This window comes from Falco naumanni, chromosome 5, assembly GCF_017639655.2.
Source record: "Falco naumanni isolate bFalNau1 chromosome 5, bFalNau1.pat, whole genome shotgun sequence".
NCBI lineage: Eukaryota > Metazoa > Chordata > Aves > Falconiformes > Falconidae > Falco > Falco naumanni.
In genome coordinates, this window is record NC_054058.1 from 1,717,746 (window position 1) to 1,730,800 (window position 13,055).

Consider the following 13,055-nt stretch of genomic DNA (forward strand, 5'->3'; position numbering starts at 1 on the left):
CTTAAAGCCAGGGAGTCAGAGGCAGCTGGGTACAACATTAACCAAAATACACCCTTATGTAGGTTTATTTTGTCCATCCCCTTACCTGGGCTACTCTGCCGGTTAGGCTCACATAGTGCATTCTTTCTCTGCCTGCTTTGCCTTGTTTTTCAAGTACCACGGTGCTGACAGTGAAAGAGGTAGCTCACTCAAACCCACAGAGCACAATAAAAAGAGAAGCAAAGCGTACCTGGGACCTGCAGCCATCTGAGATGAAGGGCACACCAGGCTTGATGTCCCACTTCCATTTTACAAGATGAGCAAAGCCACCACAGCTGGGAGTTGCCAGGAGAGTGCTGCTGCTGTCTGACCACCACCTGGGAATGGGCCAGGACCAGGGCTCCACCTGCCATTGCACAGCTGTCACAGGAGAGCAGGAAAGCAGGGCTGAGAGAAGCCACTTAGTCCACTCCTCTTCGCAAAATCAGGATCAGCTATACCTGTGCCCATCTCCACTCCTCCAAAGAAAACCACTTTCACTGATTTACTACCCTCAACACAAGGAAGGCTTATCAATATTTCACCTGGATCTCCCTTTCCCTAATTAAGCCATTACCCACCTGCAGTGGGCACAGAACAAGATTCAATCCTGTTCTCTTTATGTCCATCTTTAAAACATGTAAAGAACATTGCCAGGCCACCACCCCCCGTTGTCTCTTTTGTAAATCAGACTATGCAAACTCCTTCAGCCTTTCATCATGAGCCATGTTTTGTAGCCTTCTGGTCATCCCCAAATCTGACTCCCCAGCTGTTCCACATCCACCCTTAATTACAGCACCAGAAACTGCTCATCATCCTCCAGCTGAGCCCTCTCCTGCCCTTATCTGGGACAGAGCAGAAAGAACATGCTAATGCTCCTGTTTATTCAGCTGTGATGGTAGAAGAGTATTTTTGTGTTCATTACTCAGCAGTACATTCTTTACTCATTTCTTCAGATGTGCTGTTCCATCCTGAGATAAAGAGAGGAGCCAAATGCTTTTGTTCATTTCTTTCAGACAAAGAGGTGCTCTCATCCCTTTTCCAACTAGGATAAGGGTAACAGAAGTCTCAAACCCCAGAGATCAGCCACCTTGCTAAAACTACCAATTTTCACAAAAAAAATTGAGAATAGATGCCATAAGACGAGTCCATCCCAATACACGACAGAGACACCCAAACACACCCAGGATGTCTCCTCAGAAACAGACAGAGAAGACCTGATATACATCATATAAAGGAGGCCTCTGAACAACAGCATCAAGAACAGTCCTGATCGTGATTCACATCAACCTGGAGATTTTGTGGTGATGGAAGGGCAGAAAATAAAGGAGATTTTCATGACTCAGTCCAAATGAGAACATGGACTCAAAACAGAGGGGCTCCTTTTAGCCTTGAGACTCAATTAGTAGTTAAGCAAAGCCCAGGACTCTGGAATCCCAGAACTGATGCCATCAGGAAAGGAAAACTGTACTGGTGCCTTGGAAGCTGGCTTATTTATTGTGGTTCGCAATAATAAACAATTATTCTGTGGCAGCTTTCCACGGAGAGATTTCTCTGTCTCGCAGCAGCATTGCATGCACTTTCCAGCTTGGGCACACTCCCCCCTGCAGTGCTGCTCTCTAGCTCATGCCCAGCTGATAATTGATAGCTAAAGGCAGAAGATGTTTTCCTAATAAAAATTGCATCCTAGTTTTTCCAGACTATTTCTCCAGTTTCTCAAGGTCAGCTAAAGTAATTTCACACCCTCCCAATTCACTGTGATATGGGAATATAATGAGTGTTCTCTAGTCCGTCATCCATTCCATTAATTAAAAAAGTTAGCAATAGAGATATCAACATATACTTCCAGGCTAACGGTGACCTAGCAAGAACTACTCTCCAAATATGCTTTTCAACCAATGTTGCATTCATCTGCTAAAAGTTATCCACAGCAAATATTTCCTTCTCTTGCTTCTGAGAGGCCCATAGGAGACAATGTTCAAAGTGTTACTGAAGTTCAGCAACACCTTTCTGCTGTTCTTCCCTATCCACAAGTCCCATCACAAAAGAGTATTATATTAGCTTGGCATGATTTGTTCTTGATAAATCCATACCAGTTGCCACTCACCTTGTAGTTAACTTTTGGAGGCTCAACAATTGCTCCCCATGCCCCCTCATTACTGAAAAAAAAAAATATTAAGAGGCATTTATCTCTGTATGCCCCGATTCCTCAGGGGTAACAGCTAATAGTTCTGGCTTTGCTTCAGACAATCCTCCCAGCATCCTAGCAGGAATTTGATCAAGTCCAACTGATTTGAAAACATCCCAAATATCTAACTCTTTCATGCTATTGCCTGGTCTTGCAGCAAATTGAAAACATTCTCAGACATTCTTAGCAAGAGGAAGGCCATAGACAGTCATTTTGAAATTAAAATATTCCCTAACAGGCTGGAAAACCCAGGTATTTGGGGAAAGCTGACAGGTGTGGAAAAGCCCAGACTCAGCATGAGCACGCTTATGAGAAAAAAAATAAATAGGAAAGTTCTGAATCCTGAAAGAAAGCACAATCCAGAAGATGCAGATAATCCAGCATGGCAAGAGAAAAAACACACGAGGCTTTCTAAAAGGTACCAATAAAGGCTCCAAAGCAGTGGTACGTTCACTTCTACACAATGTTTGACATCCAACAAGTAGGTTGAGGAACCAGAATGTCTGCTCCAAGCCACCAGACACTGACATCCAGGCACCCTGGGACCCTGGGGGAAGGCAGGCAGTCCACGGGCCACACCGCAGAGATAAACCATGCCAGAGCCGGAGCAGCGCTTCGCCTTACTGAAAGCTCAGCATCAAGTCACATTTCCAAGCTCACCAACTCAACAAGTGACAAAGTCTGTACAGGTTGAAATTCCAGGCCTAAATAAGACTACTATAATTATGAAATATAATGTTACTGACGTGGGATAGCAAAATGCCTTGGATTCCATAAGCTGAAAAAATCAGAGAGGCAGGAAAAACAGTAAAGTAATGGGAGAGGTCAACTGCCCTCCTGTAGGTTGACAAATGTCATGCCAGGACATGAAAGAGATGACATCTTTGGGCTCTGTCAGCAATTATGCCATGGAGCAGCTGGTTAGAGAGCCCACAGGAGCAAAGGCAGCCCTGGTCTTTGTGGCTCTAGCCCTTCCAGTGGAAGCTCCGCTCTGCAACAGTGACCACAGAGGACTCAGCTTCACCAGCTCTACATGAGCACCACAGGCCAAATATGCCACTGCCATTGTCCTCAGCATCAAGACAAGCTATGCAGAACTGGGGAAGCTTGTTAAAAAGAAGCTAGAAAGGTCAGCAAAGAGAAATCCTAACAAGCGGCGTGGAAACTTCTGAAGAACACCAGACTGGAAGCATAACACCGCTGCGTATGACCTATTGAGAAAGGCTGGAGAATGGATTAAAGGAGGCCAGCACACATAAACAGCCAAGCAAGCAAGTTTATTAGCAGTAAGAAGGCATTTTTCAAAAAGATTCCTATTGTATCCAAACCAATAAAATTAAATGAATAGCATAGTCAAGCAGATTAAAAGCAAAATCCTAATTAGGAAGGCTAAAAAAGAGTTTGAGGAGAACTAGCTAAAGAAAGTACTAGTTTTAACTAGTACTTCCTCAAAAATGTCAGAGGCGAAAAAAAAAAAAAAAAAACTGTAAGAGACTCTGCTTGGCCAGCTAGTGACATGGCAAAACTTGGAGACAGTGTAACCACTGCGCATTGCTGGTCACTGGGAAGAACTGGGGGAAGTTTTCACATGGGGGAAAATGTAGAGGACATGCCTGAAATCAAGGTGATTATGGATGAGATTGTTTCAAACAGACAAAGTGAGAAAGAACAAATTGCTGGAGCCAGATGGTACCCAGCAGAAATCAAGGATGAAAACACCAAGTGGCCAATGACCACTTGTCATGTGCAACCTCCCACTTGAAACCTCCTTGGGACCTGAAGACTGGAAGGTGGTATGTATGGAGTCAATCTTTGAAGCGTTTCCTGGGGGGCATCCAGGGAAGCATAGGTCTTATGCTTCATATTGTTTTTTAAGCCTAGAAAGGTGAGCAGCTCAGCTCCAGAGGACCAGGGTGCGCATGTGTGAGCGGGCAAAGTCTGCTTTTGATGAATCATTAGCACACAGCAGAGAATTCATTGATATGTGATTAAATAGAACATACTTCAGGAAAATGCAAAATTGCACGTGTAAAGAGAAGTCCTGTCTGAGAAGCTTCCTTGGACATTTCTGAAATGATCAGCAGCAGGCTGGTAAAGATGGCCCCATAGACAGAATCTGCCTTCAAAAGTTGCTTGCTAGAGGCTGCAAAGTACACTAAGCAGCCAAAGTATAGGAAGGAAAATCCTGAAAAAGATTTAGTTGAAGTAAAGGAAATAGAATGTAGGAGCAAACATTTTCAGACCTGGTGACATCCGTCTGAATTGTTGCACGAGGGTCTGTGCTGGGGCCTATGTTCAACTCACAAATGACCTGATGGCACAACAATATTCAAGCTCACGAGAACAAAGGCAGGCTGTGGAAGGATGGTGGAGGGATTTTGGACAGCTGAGTAATGAATGAATAAATTGGTGGGCAAAATTTAGTGCAGATAAGTAAAAAGCAACATACACAAGGAAAAATTGCCATTTCTTATATGAACTGATGACCTCATGCTGACCATTACCACTAAGCATTGAAATATGAGGGTACAATTCCATGAGAATGCTAGCTCAGTGCTCAGGGGCAAGTAAAAAGCAAATCAGAAGTTAGGAGTCACTAAGGGGACAGCAGACAACAAAACAGTGAGTAACAACATGCCCGTGTATAAGGCCATAGTTAGCCCCAAACTTGAACCTGCATGCAATTCTATTGCTACCAGGTATCATGGAACTGGAAAACGTTCCCAGAACAGCTACAAGGATGAACAAATGCATAGGATGACTTCTGTAGGAGAAATGACTCAGTAGACTAGAACTTTTCTGTCTGGAAAAGAACTGGCATAAGAGAGTTCTGCAAAAGCTTGAATGAAATTGTGATTAAGCATAACAATAGACTGTCTGCTCCAGCTCAAGAACTAGGGACAACAAAATGAAGCTATCAGGAATCAGGTTAAAAAAAAAAACAACAAACAAAAGTGAGTTTTCAAACAAGTAATAAAACTTGAGTACTTCATCTAAAGATGTTTTTGATGTGAAAAACCTACAAGGATTCAAGAGAAGAAGGACAAATGTTTGGAAGTACACTACATCAAAGAGATATTTGAGAAAAAACATCAGGAAATCTCTGGAGCTAAGTTTGTTTGGCAGTTAGGAGTGTCATTAATGCCTCACCTGTTCTTACCCTTCTAAAGACACCTGCTGTGGTCATTGTTGCACAGAAGCTACCAAGCTATGAGTATCAAAGCCAGGAGAGTGGTTCTCATACCTCTTTCACACATAGAATCATTTAGGTTGGAAAGTGTTACATCACTATCAGAACTAGCCACGTGCAACAAGGCTTTTACCCTCCCACCCCAGGTTAACTTCAATAAGTGGTTCCCACACCTTGCCCTGGCACAGCCACCAACCCCCACAAGGTTTCTAAGATTTATCTACTGTTCCTGCTGTTCCTTCATACTCTTCAGGCCAGTCCCTCTGCTGCATCCTTCTCCTTGTCTCTCCTCATCCAGGGCACACTCTCTCCTCCCTCTGCTTCTCCCAGCTCTCTCTTCCTTGGCTGCTCCTCTTCCATCCCCCTTAGAGCCATTTAACTCCTTAGCAGGAACCAGCCACGGCTGCACCTCATCCCCATCAGCCACCCCGCCCCCGAAGCCAGCCCACAGCTGCATATTAATTAGCAATGTTAATTAACCTGCCTTCATGCCTCTAGAATTCCTCTACAGAAAAAGACCTTTAAGATCATCAAGTCCAACCACTAACCCAGGAGTGCTAAGGCCACCATCAAACCATGTCCCTAAGGACCACATCTACACATCTTTTAAATACCGCCATGGATGGTGACTCCACCACCTCCCTGGGCAGCCTGCTCCAATGCTTGACAACCTTTTTGGTGAAGAAATTTTTCCTAATATCCAATCTAAACCTCCCCTGGTGCAGTTTGAGTCCATTTCCTCTTGTCCTATGGCTTGTTACTTGGGAGAAGAGACTATCTCCCACCTCACTACAGCCTCCTCTCACGCAGCTGCAGAGAGCAATGAGACCTTTTCTCCAGGCTGACCCCCCCAGCTCCCCCAGCTGCTCCTCATAGCACTTGTGCCCCAGCCCCTTCCCCAGCTCTGTTGCCCTTCCCTGGACATGCTCCAGCACCTCAAGGTCTGTCTTGTAGCGAGGGGCCCAAAACTGAACCCAGGATTTGAGATGCAGCCCTCCAGTGGGACAAGGGGGGCAATCACTGGCCTAGTAATGCTGGCCACACTATTTCTGAATCAAGCCAGGATGCTGTTGGACTCCTTGTCCACCTGGGCATGTTGCCGGCTCTTGATCTACACCTCCAGGTCATTTTCTGCCGGGCAGTTTCCAGCCACTCTTCCCCAAGCCGTAGCTTTGCATAGGGATGTTGTGACCCCAGTGCAGGACCCAGCACTGAGCCTGGCTGAACCTCATACAACCGGCCTCGGCCCATGGGTCCAGGCCATCCAGATCCCTCTGCAGAGCCCCCTGCCCTCAAGCAGATCAACACTCCCCCAAAACTTGGTGTCACCTGTAAGCTTACTGAGGGTGCACTCAAGCCCCTTGTCCAGACCATTGATAAAGCCATTAAAAAGGACTGGCCCCAGCACGGAGCCCTGGGGAGCACCCTGTGTGACCAGCAGCCAGCTGGATGTAACTCCAGTCCCCACCACTCTGGGCTCGGCCACCCAGCCAGCTTTTCACCCAGCAAAGCATACACCCAGCCAAGCCATGAGCAGCTGGTTTCTCCAGGAGCGTGCGGTGGGAAGCGGTGTCTAAGTCTGTCAATACGGTGCCAACAGCCCTTTGAGTGACCGGTCTGGGGTGTGCACCGTAGCTACATTCAGGCCAGGAGCAACAAACAGTACAAGGGTCATCATCTACCTTATCCAGGCGTTACCAAAGCCCCGTGCACTCAGCCTCTCCACTGTACCCTCATAGCCTGAGGGTGCAGTAGATGGTACGGAGTGTCTTTTCTCTAAGCAGGCTTTCTAACTCGTCTATTCCCCATTTTTAAATAGATTGAAAGATAAACATTGTTTGTAAACATGAACTGCAAAACCAGTTATTAGTTCACATCTGGCTCCTTAGATAATGGCAATTATTTCAGCAGTTTATAGCTGTCTAAGCGCAACCGCACGTCTCTGTGCAGCGCACAGTAAGACCAGTTCTGCTGTCCAGCCTACGTTTCTTGTCCAGTTTCACCTGATCGTGCCAAGGTGTCACCAATGCGGTTCCAGTCCCTTCTACCATCCATCTCCTTGATCCAAATCGTCCTCTTTTCATAGTATTAATGCAAAAAATCTGGCTGTCAGATATGCATACTTTTGTACTACCCCACAATATTAAATCATCAGCCCTGACAGAACAGAAGGAACTCCTTGGGATGAGTTTGGTTGGTTGAATTGGTTTGCTCCATTGGAACAGGGCAGGAATTGCTCCATTTGGCCAGCTCTCCTACTAGATTATTAAAGAACTCTTTAGAATGTAGTATCTGTTACAATGAGAAATTTGAATGACTGCATCATTTCCAGTGTGGTTTTGATTTTTTTTTATATGCACCACTTCTTTCTCATCATTTTATTTTAGAGCAAACGAAAGCTTGGGGGAAAAAAATAAGCAATCACTCTTCCTTAATTAAGGGATATCATTCCCTCTGGTGAATTTGTGGAGAGCAGGAACAGAATAAATTTCTTTTCATTTCCTCACTGGGAATATTAAATGCAATGCAGCTAATTTGTCTGTGAATTAAACTTCCAGCTTTTTTCAGCTGTTTAGTGCTGCTCTTATCTTTTATTTTACTGTAGCAGGGGAAGATGCAGCACTATGCTAGCTGAGGTGTAGTGGAGGGAAAAAGCTTTGTATTCTGCTTGCTTTTTCTGGTATTGAATTTCTGTAACAGAGAGGCATATACAGAAAATAATACATGTAGTTGCTCTACGACTCAATTTCTTATCAATCTTCTCAGCCTATTGAAAACAATAATTCTCCTTTAGAAAGCCAACTTACAACAGCTGACAGGGATTCTTATTTTTCAAAGTGGCATTCTTCCTCCATTTTCACAGGTTCCATGTGTGTCACTTCTGCCGGCTCCTATCAGCCAGCGGCTCTGCGGCAGGAGCATTGAAACCAGCCCCTCTCAGTGCATTTCCACGTAGGTCTGGAGCCTGGGCAAGACTTGGGGGGGGCTGCTGGGGGCAGGTGGCGGTGGCAGTGACACACATCCTCAGGCTGGGCCGAAGGACACCAGAGCCTCTGTGCTGTGTTAAGACTCCCTCCAGCCTATTCCTTCCAGAAGCAAAGGCAGTGCTATCCTGCACTCAAGCAGGATGAGAAGGATTATTTCCTTTTCCTTTCATCCTGTCCTGATGAAAAGGATTATTTCTTTAGAGCAAAACCGTACGGAGTAAACATGTTTTAAGGTAGCAGACCAACATATCTGCTTGCAGACAGAACCCACTGGCTGCCCCATACATTCATCTTCTCTCCCTTCCTCCGCTCCCAGCACTTTTTAACTGTTCAATGTCTTTTCCAGCTGTGTCACTCTTGAAGCCTGAAATCTGGCTGTTGCTCGGTTAGTTTGGAGGTTGGCTGGAAACGTTGCTTACTTGTTGGCTACTGCATTGCTCTCCTGCTTACTTTTCCTGCAACAAGGCCAATTCTTGCCCCAGTGAAAGCATTATAATCTCAAGTATAGTAAATCATCTCACTAATAAAGTCACCCTAAAATTATTATATCTCATTATTCTTAATTAATTTGCAGTGTTTCCACATTTTTCCCCAAGCTCCATGCTGGAGAGAAGAGGATATGCAGCCTTTCTCAGAGCAGAATTAAGGATGCGCTCCAAGAAAGACCCTAGGGTAAATTTTACTCAAAACCAAGATCCATTTTGTCCCTAATGTTCCATGTTTGGGCTGTATTTTACATGTGGCAGAGTGGACATTTAAGTTTACACCGAGTTTAACAACTCCTTGACTGTTACTGAACAGGAAGAAATAAGACTGGATATGTTTGTTACATTCACATGTGAATCGATCATGTAAAAACTTTCTTGCCCTATTTACTGTAAGAGCTTACGAAAACCTGTCTAGATATGAACCTGGTACTCCTTTAAGCAGGCCTTCTATGGGCTGCTGTTCCACTTTTCCATTACATCTATATCTGCCTGAAAATCAAGTAGAGTATGCAGATAAAAAAGTGTTCCTGTGTTACATTTCATGTTTGTAGTTCCAGCTGAGCTATGGTTCTCCTTCACAAGCTTTCTGAAGTGGCCGAGGAAAGCAAGGATGCTGCGGCTAGGAGAAGCCTGCAGAGCACAGGTAGTGGTTCCCTTGCCCTCCTCGGACACCAGCAGGCTGGCTGACCTTTGGCCATTCACTTCTCAGGATGTTCTTTCACTTGGGACTTCTATTTTCGTCAAGGAACAGTGTCCTGAAGGATGTGCTGTTTATGTCATCCAAAGAATGGTGTAGGACACTTGACAGAATGCAGTTGCCTTATCATGCAAATAGTCGCCTGCTATATCAACATCTTAATTTTCTCTCCTTATCTCTTGAAATTTTGACATATATCCTCCTGACTGGCCTATCCCAGACCCACACACCCTAAATCCCAGCTAGCCTATGGGATGGGAATGGATGCAGAGCTGCTGGATGGTCTGCTGGTAAAGCGAGGAGAGCACAGGTCTACCCTCGTGCTCCTGGGCTCTCGCACTGTTCAGGCACCTCAGGAGATACCAGCTGTGGGTAAAGGTGCTGACGTTTCCTGGGAAGGTGCATTCAACAAGCAGCAGTGGGAAGCTGAACCTCTGCAGTGAACCTGTGGAGTCCATCGGACGTTTCCTCTGCTCCCCACCTGCTCTTCTCAAAGTGTCCACATTCAGTCCCTACAGCTGACTCCACCGTCCCGGAAACAATCCTGAGGACTACAGGGCAGAGTCACATCAAAAAGGTGTCACCCTCAACTGAAAAGAGCTCCTAAAGCCTCATGAAAAATTAGGAAGAAAATGCCATATTGCATTTTAGAGGAAACTAAGAAATAACGAAGGCTAAGGGCAGACAGCAGTGCCCTGCTTTGGAGCAATATCTTGAAATGGAAGTTTGAACGCATCTTGTGTGGCTTAACATCTGGTAGAGTGGAAAACGTGGGTGACAGCTTTCGATCCAGGTCTGAATAACATTTGCATCCATTTAGGTCAAATGTATGGCATATATTTGATCCTGTTAGGCTCTATGGCTTAGACTAGAGGAAGAACTAAAAAAAAAAAAATTAAAAAAATGGAGCCTGTGTCTCTTCTCCAGTATGTTCAGCACACTTAACGTAGCTGTCTTATCCTTTTATGAAAAACATACACATATTTGAAGTCCTTTTCTCCACCTGTCCTCTCCTCAAAGAGGCAGGGTCTGGGTTTATTATTTCCTGCTACAAGCAGGCCCATGACACAGGAACAGAGGCTCAAAAATTTTGTTCAGAAAAAAAAAAAAAGAAGAAATAAAAAATGCTTTAAGCCATCTATCCTCCACTCATTACAAGGAATCCATATGCTCGGGGATACAAAGCCAGCCTCTTCCCTTTTCACACAGTGGAGGTGCAATAGCATTTAAATATAGCAAACACAGAAGTAAAAGGCGTGCTGGCAAGAGGAGACGACTGGAGCCCCAAATCTCTTTTGTGAAAACACACATGAACAACATCAAGGTTACAGCAGAGCAGCTGATACTGCCTTAACACAGCACAAACCTGCTCCCAGGGTCTGTTGCTCCCTTAGGCTTAGATCCCTTCCATTTGCACAGCTTGACAGTACGAGGACAACCGATGCTGGAAGAATATGGGCTCAGTATGTCAGTCCAGCAAAAGGAGATGAATAAGTATCATACAGATGGTGTGTGCTTGGAGGAGAGGACAGGATGGAGACACTCTCCTTATAGCTGGCCCAAAATTTAATCATCTGTGCACCTGGCTTCAGACAAGAGCGGAGATGTGGTTTTAGTTAGGGGTGTATGCTGCATCACAAAGGCAGAACGTCTATTAGTTAATGGCTAGTATCAGCTTTCATGCCTTTTAAAGCCATAAATATTTTAAATATCAAGGCCTTTTTCTTTCATGTGTGTATCTATTTCTCTTAAGTGCATTCCACTGCTGTCTGTCCCCTTCTCCTCTGCTCTGCTCTGCAAAAGATTAGACATGATTTTGTCTGGTGGCCACCTCCAAGCCTTCAGTCACAGAAGGTGTTGCTGGCTTACCACAGGTCACGTCACATTAATCCATAATTATTTCATAATTCCTGTTCCCTTTGAGAGAGGACTTCACATTAGAAGGCTGGGCACTCAGTCTCACAAAGATGTTGGAGATTATGGCTCACAGCAGGGACCAGGCACTGCTCTGGGAGATATGGGTTAATTCAAGAAAGGCAGTGTGAAGCAGTGACAAAGCTCATATTCCACTTGCCTGTCGATGCCTGGGACTGCTACAGAAGCACAAAGGCAGGCCTGTCCCACACGGTTAGAGCAGCTTCTGAGAGCCTCGAAAGTGCAGGGTGGGGCCTGATATCTGTGTCCGTTTGATACGGAGTTGCTGTTTGATTCGCCAGATGTGCTCTCCCCCATTCCACTCACCCATCATCTCATTTCCTCCCCATCAGCGACTGTGGTATTCAGAGTGTGTTTCTACATACAAGGGCTTTCCTACTTGGTGCTGGGCAGGTTTTATTGGAAAGGCGTACTGTTCCTTTGCCCTTGTGATGGGGAATACACTGACCTCTCCCCTGCCTTGCCTAACGTGAGTCTTCTCCCACTCCCCACTCAGCTGGCACGACAAGGATAAATGGACTTGCCTCCTTTTCTATGTATGTATTCCGCTCCACAGGAAGTCCCCGCTCTTTGCATTCATTAGACATCAAAATCAGTTAGTGATGTCTGTTTCCACGGTGACATACAACAGAAATCTCCAAGTGGGGGGGCTGACAGCACAGGTGAATCGTACAGTGATGGGGAGAAATATGAACGTGAATTTACCCTTGGAGAGAACTGTTCACAGTACAGACAAGCTCCAGGGATCTGTCCAGATCCCCTGAATTCCCCTGAGAAACACTCGTGTAATTAATTTAAAATAGACAATTCCGGCTCCTCCAACTTAAGTTTTTGTTTTAATAATGCCAGATGTTAATAAAACTGGCAGCCTTTTTGGTTCCAGAAGTAACAATAGGACCTAAATAGTAGCTAAATCCTGGCTGAAGGATGTAGGGACAGCAGAGATGCAGCTCCATTATTCTTATCCTACATGTGGCATACAAAGAGGAATAATCCTGTTTAACTTCTGGCATCATCTGGTGGCAACAGAACATGACAGAAACTCAAGACTTTTCATCGTATGAAGCTTATCTGTCTTTAACACGCTTTTTACGAGTGCATACTTTGCAAGTTTTGTCATTTTCTGGGAGTAAAAGCCTCCCTGCACAATTGGTCATAAATGCAGATTCGCCTGTGTATGCCACGTGGGTCGCCCGGGTCCCTGACGGTTGAGCACTCAGATGCTCTCTTTAGGCATTTCAGCATTGAGACTCTGCTGCATTATGATCACTAGCAGCACGAAAAATTCCTACTTTTATCAAGGTTGATGAGCAGGTAAGTTTGTAATCGCTTGTCTGCTGCTGAGGCTTATGTGTCCAAAACTAGATTAGCTCTGTAATTTTCCCGGTCATATATTTAGAGGTGTTTAGCTGAAGTGACTTCTTTAGAGACATCAATTGTTACTTTCACATTGTCCTTTAAGAACGATCTGCTAGACCTCGAGCAGCTGGGGTCCAGATTGGAAAGAAGATGCCTACAGCAACTGAATATGTCATTTAACATCGTAAGCTTC